Below are 12,490 nucleotides of genomic sequence, written 5' to 3'. Positions count from 1 at the left end.
CTCATGTTCAAATTTTAGTTATTTAAAAATTGTATATCCCTTGAAGTAGTTTGTAAACAATATTTCTCATCTTATGCTGCCAATAAAGTAATATTGAATTGAACAAATATAATAGACACGTGTATTTTATAATTGTTACATTGTAGTGTTGTTTATTGTATCAGTTGCAGTTGCTACAAATTTGATGAAGTAATCACTGCATAATGGTTTGTATTTTCTGCTATTTTTATTTTTAACTACTATGAAACATATTGAAGTAATAATTAGTGTGTGCGTTCATTGTGTGGCGTTTGTGAGACGTTTGTGCGTAATACTTTGATTACTAATTGATTGGTGCGTTCTACGTTTTCAGCTTGTGCGTAACATTGTAATTAGTAATTCGTTCAAGCGTTCTACGTTTTAGGCTTGTGCGTTGAGTCACTAAACTAATCACGTGTGTTAACAAAATGGATGGTTATATAATTGTATTTCTTTTAATGAGATTTTTGTAAAATTGGTGTTATTTTTTTGAATACTTGAATTCATATATTATATTTTATTTTGTTTTTATAAACTTAATATTCTCATCTAATTCGTATTCCTTTTATCAAATCCACCTTAGCTTATAGTGATTTACATATGTGTGTGTGATATTGTAATTAGTAATTCGTTGATGCGTTCTACGTTTTAGGCTTGTGCGTAATGTTTTATCTTTACGGTGCAAATATACGTGTGTACGGTGGTGTGTAGAAGTGTGTGCGCTTTGTGGGACATATTTGAAGTTGGGGTTCATTAATGTTGGTTTTGTTTTAAGTATCCGGAGTTTATTTTGTTTTTTTTTTTTTATGTAAGGTATTTTTAATCGTGAATGACTTGTCATGTTGTCATTAATTATAATATTGTAGATCATATTGTACTGACAATTAGTGTGTGCATTCTTGGGGTGACGTTTGTGCGTAATACTATAATTGCTGATTGGTTGGTGCGTCGTAAGTAATAAGCTAGTGCCTACTATTGGGCTGCTGGGAGGGGGATTCTGGTCTGTGCGCTGGGGGTGGGGGGGAAAGTCGGTGCTCACGAGTATGATACTTTTTTTTACTATTTTGTGGTAATTTTTTGTTGATAATAATGCATTAATTTTGGTATGTTTAGGTGTCACGACTATACATTTGATGCCGTCCGAGGATGTTGAAGGTATTTCTTTTTATGAGATATTTGAAAATTTGGTGATATTTTTTTGAATACTTGAATTCATATATTATATTTTATTTTGTTTTTATAAACTTAATATTCCCATCTAATTCGTATCCCATTCATCAAATCCACCTTTGCTTATATTGCTTTACATCTTGTATTCCACATTAAATATTGTGTAGCATACGAGAGTATTAATTAGTGTGTGCGTTGTTGGTATGAGGTTTGTGCGTAATATTGTATTTTTAGGATCTACATTTACGTGTGTACGGTGGTGTGAGGAAGTGTGTGCACTTGTTGGACATATTTGGAGTTGGGGTTCATTAATGTTGGTTTTGTTAGAAGTATCCGAAATATATATATATATATATATATATATTTTGTGTGTGTGTGTGTGTGTATATAAGGTAGCTTTAATCGTGATTGGCTTGTCATGTTCTCATTTTTTATAATATTGTAGAGCATATTGTACTGGCAATTAGTGTGTGCGTTCTTGGGGTGATGTTTGTGCGTAATACTGTAATTGCTAATTGGTTGGTGCGTTCTAAGTAATAAGCTAGTGCGTAATATTGGGCTACTGGTTTCCCAATTCTGGTCTGTGCGTTGGGGGGGAAAAGTGAGTGCTCATGAGTATGATAATTTTTTTTTACTATTTTGTGGTATCTTTTGTTGCTAATAGTGCATCAATTTTGGTATGTCTAGGTGTCACGACTGTAGAGACGATAAATGCGGTAGAGGCTGCTGCACATTTGATGCCGGCCGAGGATGTTGAAGCACCCCCTGTTCCGCAACCAGACACGAGGAGGATGATGGGCTAGACGCGGATGACTTGAAACTATTTCCGTTTTTGTAGATTCGTGCTTCTCCCAAGCATTTGGTCGCACCGATAAGGCGGTTTAATGCTTGTCAGGAGAGAGCTGTGGTCGAGTTGGGATTAGGAGAGTTGTTGAATTTTCAAATCCACGAAGGTTTATAGCTTGTGTGTAATGTTGTATTTTTATGAGGGGCAGTAGGTGCGTTCTAGGCCAATATTTAAGTCCCTAAATTAGTCACGAGCGTAACAAAATTGAGGATTACATAATTGTAATTCTTTTTGACTCCTTGAATATATATATTTAATTTTATTGTATTTTTATAAACTTAGTATTCACCTTCTAATTCGTATCCCATTCATCGAATCCACCTTAGCTTATATTGAATTACATCTGTATATTCCACATTTCATATTGTGTATTATATGTGCGCTCTTGGGGTGAAGTGTGTGCGTTTTCTGTAATTCCTTGCTTGTTGATGCGTCCTACGTATTATGCTTGTGCGTAATGTTGTCCATTGTGCAATTGGCTAACAGTTGTTCATATTCCGTACTAAAAACTTTAACGCAAACCATCTTTTAGACAACGTGCACATCAAACATATCCACTATGATCTGAATCACACATCATTATTTATGCTCTTTTTTGTTTTGGTGCGTGCAATTCTAACCAAATAAAAATATCACTGTTTTTGTGGGTAACTTCTACTATTATGCCTTGTCGCCAAACCACATGTTTTGAACGTTCGATTTTTCTTAACTTTATATAAAAATCAATTCCGGCATCTAATGACTCAAATTCTTGTCCTTCAAATGGTTTTAGACATTGATCACACTCCGGTATCCAAACCATCGTGCTACCCGGGGGTACCTCCATAACACAATCCACCCCATCATCATTCTTTTCAAAGTTGTCTGTAAGTCACAAACCAATACAGTAGTCCATAAGATGTTATGAATAATATAATATTATCTTCCATAAATAATCACAACCATTACATTAGATAATTGTAATACACAGAACATTTTATTTGTCATCACGCACAGACCACAAATAATACACACACGCACAGGCCTACGTGAACAAACGCACACACAAAATTGCTATGGCCCATGACGCACAATCCGTCATAAACAAATGCACACACCGCATTTCATGCACTAACCACAAAAACAGTCATACCGTCTAATTCATTCAAAATGAACGTACAAATTCTGTTCACGCACACGCCGTAGGACCTGGATGCATAGACCAACGTACAAAGTTAATTACATACTTAAGTCAGCAACTCTCATACCTGCGCTACTCGCCATCTTCAACCTCTAAAAACTCGTCCCAATCACAAATCAAAAGCTCACGGTTAAACTCCTACTGACATTGTCTAGAATTGACTAGAACTTATTTCCATAATATTTGTTATCTTTGATTATGGCAAAGACTCCAATCTAATTCTATATCAAGAAAGATAGCAGAAAGAAGAAATTGGCCAAGCAGAGAAGTAACAAGCAGGGAAGAAAGAGTACTGTTACATTGACCATCATTCAATTACAGAGGGTTAAGCTGGAGTGTACAAGGATTGTAGTCCTAGCTTGGAGATGAGACTGCAAAACATGCCAACAGGAAGGGGTTTTGTGAACACATCTGCTAGCTGGTTGGAGGTGGTAACATGCAGTAACCTTAACACTTGTTTCTGCAACTTTTCCCTTACAAGATGGCAATCTATTTCAATATGCTTTGTTCTCTCATGGAAGACTGGATTCTCAGCTATTGCAATGGCTGATTTGCTATCACAATATAACATAGCTGGAGTTTTAACATTCACTTCTAGATCCTGTAGCAGATATACTAACCATTGTATTTCACAGGCTGTTGAGGCAAGTGCTCTATATTCAGCTTCAGATGAGCTTCTAGATATGGTGTGATGCTTCTTTGATTTCCAAGATATCAAGGTGTTATCAATAAAGATGCAGAAGCCAGTAACAGACCTTCTAGTATCTGGACATGCAGCCCAGTCAGAATCAGAGAATCCCTTGATCAACAGGGTTGATGAGGCTGAGAAGAATAAGCCTTGTGCAGGAGCTCCTTTCACATATCTGAGAACCCTGTGTGTAGCTTGTAGATGTTCATCAGTGGGACAATCTAGAAATTGAGATAGTTGTTGTGTAGCATAGGCTATATCAGGTCTTGTGATTGTGAGATATAGCAATTTCCCTACCAGTCTTCTGTACTGAGTAGTATCTTCTAAAGTGTTTCCAGCAGTTTTGCTAAGTCTAGATGAATGTACCATAGGAGTTTTGACAGGTCTACATTGTAAGAAACCAGTTTCTTCAAGCAATTCCAGAGTATACTTTCTTTGAGTTACATGAATCCCTTTACTGCTTCTAGCAACCTCCAAGCCCAAGAAAAATTTTAAAGGACCTAAGTCCTTGATGTGAAAAACATTGTCTAAATGCCTTTTGATCTGCTGTACCTGATCTGTATCTGGACTAGCAACTACCACATCATCAACATATACAAGTAGTGCTATGAATTCATTACCCTTGCCTCTGGTGAATAAAGAAGAGTCAGATATGGCCTGCTTGAACCCCATGCTTAGCAACTCTTGAGTAAGCTTGACATTCCACTGTCTGCTAGCTTGCTTTAGTCCATAGAGGGACTTGATTAATTTGCACACTTGGCCAGGTTTAGAAGGTGTAAATCCAGGAGGTAGGGTCATGTACACTTCTTCATTTAGATCCCCATGTAGGAAGGCATTGTTCACATCAAGTTGGTGAAGTGTCCATCCCTTTGATTGCAGCCACAGCAAGCAGCACTCTGATTGTGGTTATTTTTGCCACAGGACTGAATGTTTCTAGATAATCCAAGCCAGGTGTTTGTGTATACCCTTTTGCCACAAGTCTGGCTTTATGCCTTTCAATTGTTCCATCTGCTTTCAATTTGGTTTTGAACACCCACTTGCACCCTATAGGTACCTTGGAAGAAGGAAGATCAGTGAGGAACCAAGTGTTGTTAGCCTCTAATGCACTGATTTCTGACTCCATGGCCTTTTTCCAACACTCCTGCTTGATTGCCTCATTGTAGATCTTTGGTTCCTTGGCACTTAGAGCATTTACAGCAAAGGCCTTGTATGACTGTGAGAGATTCTCATAGGAAAGAAACTTTGAGATGTTATGTGGGGATGTTCTACTTATGGCATTTTGACATGCATAATCTCCAAGATAAGCAGGCTTATTTCTTACTCTTGTTGATTTTCTCAGTTCTGGTACAGGCATTGTTGGTGACTCAGTGTCAAAGAAACCAGCATCCTGAGAGACAATATGATCTGATTCATGTGGACCATCTTCTGTCTCAGGAGGATCCTGAGTAATAGGCAAAGCAGTGCCTTCATCATAAGGCAAACATGACACCCCTTCAGATGGTAGAATCAGGCTGGGAGTTTGAGTGACTTGAGTGTTCTGAAAAGGGAAAATGTTCTCATAAAAGGATACATCTCTTGATAGGAATACCTCTTTAGTGTTGAAGTCCATAAGTTTGTATCCCTTCACACCATTTGCAAAGCCCAAAAACACACATTTCCTAGCTCTTGAAGAGAACTTATTTCTTAGACAACTTGGGATTGTGGCAAATGCTAGGCATCCAAAGACTTTAATGTGTTGGTATTGTGGGGCTTTCTCAAATAAGATTTGATATGGGATTTGGTTCCCTAGAGCTGCTGAAGGAAGTCTATTTATCAAATAGACAGCATGCAATATGCAGTCACCCCAGAATTCTTCAGGTAGTTTAGCTTGAAACCTTATGGCTCTTGCCACAGAAAGTATATGTCCATGCTTTCTTTCCACAACACTGTTTTGCTGGGGAGTATAAACACAAGACTTTTGATGAATGATCCCTTTCTTCTGATAATATTCTTCCATGAAGAACTCTTTTCCATTGTCAGATCTCATGCACTTAATTCCCTTTTCAAACTGTGTTTTGATTAATTCACAGAAATTTTGAATAATTTGCCTTGCTTCATTTTTGTTTCTCATTAAATAGGTCCAAGTGGCTCTGCTGTGATCATCAACTATGGTTAAGAAGTATTTATGTCCATAGATAGTAGGGACATGAAAGGGACCCCATATATCAAGGTGAATAAGATCAAAACACTGACTTGCAACAGATGGATTAGATTGGAAAGGTAACCTTCTTTGTTTAGCCATATGGCAATATTCACAGACAGTAGGCTTATCATTACAAATTTTATCATCTAAAGCATGAAGAGCTTTTATCTTTCCTTCAGAAACATGCCCTAACCTAGCATGCCAAAAACTACAAGAATTCACAGTTGGAAAAACAGCAGGTATATTCTGAACAAAAACAGGAAATGTGAGGTGATAGAGGCCCTTCTCCAGCTTAGCTAGACCAATCATCTTCCCATGGAGTTGATCCTGTATAATGCACTGGTCAGAATGGAATAGAGTACTACAATTTGATCCCTTTACAAGCTCTCCCAAAGATATAAGATTATACTGAAATATGGGAACACACAAAACATTCTTCAATATCAAATCAGTGGATAGATGGACAGTTCCTGTGTGAGACACCTCTGCATAGTGTCCATTTGGTAGATCCACATGAATCCCTTGTGCCTTCTTAGATGTGTGAAGTAAATGTACATTGCATACAATGTGGTGTGTGGCACCACTATCAATAATCCATTCTGATTCAGACTTAGCAGTCTTACCTTTATGATGAGCATTTGGAATGAAGTTGGCAGCCATGGTCTGAGGCTTAGGATCAAGAGGAGTGTTGACCTTCATATAGTTGGAGGCCATGGTATTCACCTGGGGATTAAGATCAAAAGGAGTGTTGATCTTCATATCAGCCTTCATCTTCTCATTTTGCATGAATTCAAGAAACCTCCTGTAATCTTCCTGAGTGAAAGCAGAAGTTGCTTCTGAGTTGCTGTTTTCTTGAACAGGTCCTTGCACTTGATTGGCTGAGCCCAACCCTCTGTTTCTTCATTTCAAACCGGGTGGGTAGCCATGCTTCTTGTAACACTTATCAATTGTGTGTCCTGTACATCCACAATAACTGCATACAGGTCTTTGTTTCTGATTAGGAAAGGGCTTTCTGCCATTGTTGTCTGCTTTTGTGAAAAAAGCATTTGCACTTGTCATGTTGTCTCCTAGAGTGGTGGATTCAATATCCAGTTGTCTTTCTTGTTGTGAAACCATGGAAAAAGCCTCATTCACATCAGGGAGGGGTTTCATTAACATGATCTGCCTTTTTGCACTTGTGTAATTATCATTCAAGCCAGTCAGGAAAGCAGATAGCATGTCATTTTGTAGGTGAACCAGCACTTTCTCAGACAAATGAGTTCCACATGCACAATTAGGGGAGCATTCACAGCTGGGAATAGGTCTTAAAACCAGCATTTCATCCCACAATAACTTCAATTGTGTAAAGTATTCAGTTATTGTGGAATTACCTTGTCTAACATGATGAATTTGAGATTGAATTTCAGCGACTCTGAACACATCCTGCTGACTGAATCTCTTCCTCAGGTCTTTCCATACTCCTTCGGCTGTGTTGATCCAGAGAACACTCCCAGCTATGGTAGGAGACAATGCTCTCAATATCCAGGAGAGCAACATCGTATTACAACGATCCCAATAGTAGAATTTGGGATCCAGTTTGCTGGGTGCAGGCACCAGTCCTTCAACAAACAACATTTTGTTCTTGGATCTCAATGCCATTTCCATGGCCCTTGCCCAAGAGTGATAATTCGACCTCCCCTCTAACTGTGCTGTCACTAACTGCAGGGTAGGACTCTCATTGGCATGAAGGTGGAGAGGATCTGTCTGATCGTTTGGATCGAAGTTTCTGCTAGACTGATTATGATTTGAGCTGGTGCTAGGGTTTTGATTTGAAGCTGGGACGGGAGTTGGTGGGAGAGAAGCTCCTTGCTGATTCATGTTTACGGCTGGTGGTCGCCAAGCCATTGTGGCTCTGATACCATATCAAGAAAGAGAGCAGAAAGAAGAAATTGGCCAAGCAGAGAAGTAACAAGCAGGGAAGAAAGAGTACTGTTACATTGACCATCATTCAATTACAGAGGGTTAGAGAACACTATATACATTCTACTTGGAAGATTAGAGAAGACAATTCTCTTCTAACTACCATAACTAACTTCTACTAAACATAACAGAATTGGCAGTTAGGGATGATGAGATGGCAGATGAGTTGTTGTTATCTGTTGACATTCTAACCAAAATTAACACATTAATACAATTACTTTTAAACCCCCATATTTAAAATATGCCCTTATTTACATTATATTCTTCATTCAATCTCATCAATCCATTACAAATTTATAAATGGATGGGATCTCATCTCACCATCTCATTTAATAAGGGGGTCTCAAAAGCTGACGGTGGCATACATGAAAATAGAACACTAACCAATTTTATTTGGCGAAAATTGCAGGATAGTTATGTATAAATGTTTTTATTTACGAATCACCGAATTGCTAAGCGTATGTGGGGATGGGAAGAGTGAAGGGCATATTTGGTGGGAAGAGGGGAACCCCGATGCTTCAACAAACATGATTTATGTTTTGGAAAATTGGATAAACATCAGTTTAAGGACACTCATTTTCCATTTTCTTCTTTGGCAACTATAACCGTGAAATAAATCATCAAACTACCTCCAAAATTGTAATCATTTAAGAACCACTCCTCACGTAAGAATATAAGAACTAATTTGGTGTATTAAAAAATATGAGATATCTATAGATGAAATTAATTGAGAAAATAAAAAACGTTATGCATATGAAACATTATAACGTGTTCTTATTAAACATATATTGTGTACAACATAAGATATACACACACAACATATGCTTAATATGTACACATACTTAATATGCATACAATATAATGTTTCATATGTACGCTATATATATATATATATATATATATATAATTTAGTTCATGTGCGGTTGGGTGTGTTCCGTGCATTTGTGCGGTTAAATTTAAGCCATTGATTTTGTCTAAATCAACGTTCAGGATTAACAATGATTAAAAAAAATGTGATGGCAATTTGATCTTTTTGCATCTAGGTCAAATTTAAGGTGCATGGTTTTTCTTTTTAAGGTGCATAGTTTTTATGCTTAAGGTGTGTGAATTTTTGTACTGTGTGACTTAAGGTACGTCAGTTGTTGAAAACTTAAATGCGTCGATCTAAAGCTTTAGGTACGTGGTTTTCCTTCTTAAGGTGTGTGGTTTGTGTGCTTAACGTACGTTAGTTGTTGAAACTTAAAGTGTGTCGGCCTAAAGGACAGTTCACAACGTGTTTTGGAAAGGGCAAGTAGTACATGCATGAAAAGTTTTGATAATAGTGTTAGACTTAAGTTAACCCACACAAAGGCAAGAGGTAATGAAGTCAGAGCTTCATAAAATACAAGGAAATTGGCAATGGATCTCACCAAACTACTGCATTTATGTCAGTAGACTCAACAAAGGAGACACAAAAGAAGTTGTGAACACTTGAGAGCGTTTGGGATTCTTTCCTTAAACATTCCAAACAAGTATCATCTCCTTGCCCTCAAATCCCAACTCATAAGATTCCGGGTATACACATATCAACATCTTTGCCCTAACCAAAACTCCTGCCACAGCCACTACTATCAAATCCTATACCACTCAATCATCGTCATCAGTCTTAAGATACCATACATTGTCGTAAAGGCTTAGTAGCAAAAGGGTTAAAGCACGTAAGACGTAGCACGATCAAGAAAACTATTATGGTACACTGCAAGTTACACAATATTCTTCCATTTTCCATCTCAATCTATCAATCATGTAATGCTAAACTAGACTTTGTTTCATAACAAATAGTGGGATTTGATACTCCACAAGGCATATTGTATGGGGTGAAATGAGTTCATAACAAGGTTAATGATAAACATTCAAGACCATGAGGAAGGATGATGAATGAAGGGGTATAATGATGGAACCCGTACTTAGAGTAAAGAGGTAAAAAAGAAGAATGAAATCCAATTATTTGATGAATCAATATCCCAAAGTTAATTGGGGTAACAACAAAACCTTATCATTGTACTAACAAGAACAACAAAATGAAAATTGTACGGAGTAGTATTATTCAACTCATTCCTACTCAGAGTTTGCTACTTTGCAGCAGCAACAACACCAAATAGCTCCCATGATGTTGAAAACGCATCACTTTTCTTCTTGCTCTTTCTAAAAAAATATCTTCCTTTTCCAGTCAAATGGCTGCATATAATGGCCAAAGAAAGAAAATAGGAGTTAGATGTTTATTACATAGGGAATTGCAAATCACATCATCCAAACGAAAACACACAAAACCAAAGTCACTTGAGCAATGAAGATAAAAATGCAAATGGTCACCATCACAATCAATGCTCCATAAGATTTGCACTTTAACAATCAAACCACACATCATAGTCACTGTGGATATCTACATATAAAACCCACAATTAAACTTCACAGACAACAAGATCTCTACAAAATAACTAGAGCTGTCAAAACGACGAGTTGGGCCCGTTTAACCCATATTTTACACGGGCTGGGTTGGAGGATTTCCAGCCCGTCCCGTTTCCAACCCGGCCCGTGTAACCCGTGGGAGATATGGGTTATACGGGTTGGCCCGTGGGTTACACGGGCCAGCCTGTATAACCCGTATCCCCACGGGCCAACCCGTATAACCCGTATCCCCACCCACCCCACCACCAAATGTGTTGTATAATTGGGTATTTTATTAATATTTAAAAATATTGTTGCTAACAAAACTTGAACCTTTGACCGTTTACTTAAGTTATCAAATTATTACTATTAAAACCAATTATGCTAAGAACACATGTTGAACATTTTAATATAATTATATGTGTACTTACATCATTTACAAGCATTATTAAATATATAATTGATAATTGATTTACATTACATTTAGTACAAGTATTAATTAATACAATTAATTGTATCTTTATATAAATATTAATTTAAAGTTTATTTATTATATAAATTACATAAAGTAATAAATTATATATTTTATAAACTTTATAACTTAATAGTATATATTATAATTACAAAATAAAAAATATTACATGTAAAATATATTAGTATTAAATATAAATTAAATAAATTATAATTACATATTAAAAACTAAAATCTAATTTTATATGTGTATATGTGTATATACATATTTGTATATATATAAATATACATATTTGTTCATCATGGTTAATGTGGTTGATTGGAAATAGTCTTGGCTACTACCTTAGAGGTCATGGGTTTAATTTTTTAGCAATACAATAATAAATACTTTAATCATGTAAATAAATAAAAATAAAAAAAAAAAAAAAGAATAAACGGGCTGACGGGCTGACTCGTTTAGCCCGTCCTACACGGGTTGGGTTGGGAAAATCCCAACCCGTGGAAAATGGGTCGGGTCGGCCCGTCCCGTTTCCAGTTGAACCCGAGATGGGTCAGCCCATATGGGCCGAGCTGGCCCGTTTTGACAGCTCTAAAAATAACTGGTTAGGAAGGAAAATGAATTCTCAGCCTCACAAGGTACAAAAAGGTCTTGTTTTTATTAATTGTCAAAATCTCTATCCTACTAACCACAAAATTCTATAATAATACTACAAAAGTGCCACCATACATCTGTTTAAAACTAATTCGAAAACAGTCAAAACACCAAACCGATATCCAAAAAATGCAACGAATCAAAACTCAAAATAATAATAAAAAAAACCTTAATGTTAACGACTTCAATACATAATAATCAAGGATCAATCGGATCAATAGGCTCTGATACCCATAACCGGGTATAGGCTCTGATAACAGGCGATTGAATCCAACCACCCCAAAGTGGCTCTGATACCCATAACCAGGTGAACCCCAACCACCTCCAAAGTGACTCTGATACCTATAACCAAGTACATACTCTGATACCAGTCTCTGATACTCACTTAACTGGACTATAATGCACATGTGCCAAACCACACTAAAAGATTGAATCCAACCAATTAGCTAGTCTAACCCATGCCCTTATAAACCATATGTTCTCTCATATTTTATCAATGTGGACTCTTAACAAAGACCTACACAATATAGATGGTCGTAGAAGCAAAAATATAGACCAAGCAAATAAGGCAATCATCAATGAGTCTTTAGCTCAAAAAAACTAAAATATTCGAGCTTGTCAAGGAAAAAGACCAAGCAGTATTTTAGGCGTTCAACAATGTTCTTCAAGTCAGGGAATCAATTGCCAAAATTCAGGATGAGCTTGAGAATGTATAGTTTTTTTTTTTTTTTTTGTTTTTTTTGGAATCAAGAATTAATTTGAGGTTTATTTTATTATTTTTGAATTGGTGGTTTATTTTGTTTTTACAGATCAATAAAGAAGATCAACGAATCGAAGAGGTCATTCACTCTTAACCGGCTTAATCACTTACTTCTACTCTTGAATCCCTGAGTGCG

The 12,490-nt window shown here is 36.7% G+C and overlaps 1 long non-coding RNA gene across 1 annotated transcript; it reads right to left on the bottom strand.

Annotated features, from left to right (window-relative positions):
* Nucleotides 1-1,737: 1,737 nt before the first annotated feature.
* Nucleotides 1,738-12,108, bottom strand: LOC109150065. The gene is made up of 3 exons (XR_002049083.1): nucleotides 11,976-12,108; nucleotides 11,387-11,389; nucleotides 1,738-1,750 (listed from the first exon to the last, which is right to left on the bottom strand). It is a non-coding gene; the product is annotated as an uncharacterized LOC109150065 (long non-coding RNA).
* Between the last annotated feature and the right edge of the window lie 382 nt (nucleotides 12,109-12,490).

This window comes from Ipomoea nil, unplaced genomic scaffold (genome assembly GCF_001879475.1).
Source record: "Ipomoea nil cultivar Tokyo-kokei standard unplaced genomic scaffold, Asagao_1.1 scaffold2191, whole genome shotgun sequence".
Classification (NCBI taxonomy): domain Eukaryota; kingdom Viridiplantae; phylum Streptophyta; class Magnoliopsida; order Solanales; family Convolvulaceae; genus Ipomoea; species Ipomoea nil.
This window is presented reverse-complemented; position numbering and strand designations above follow the sequence as displayed.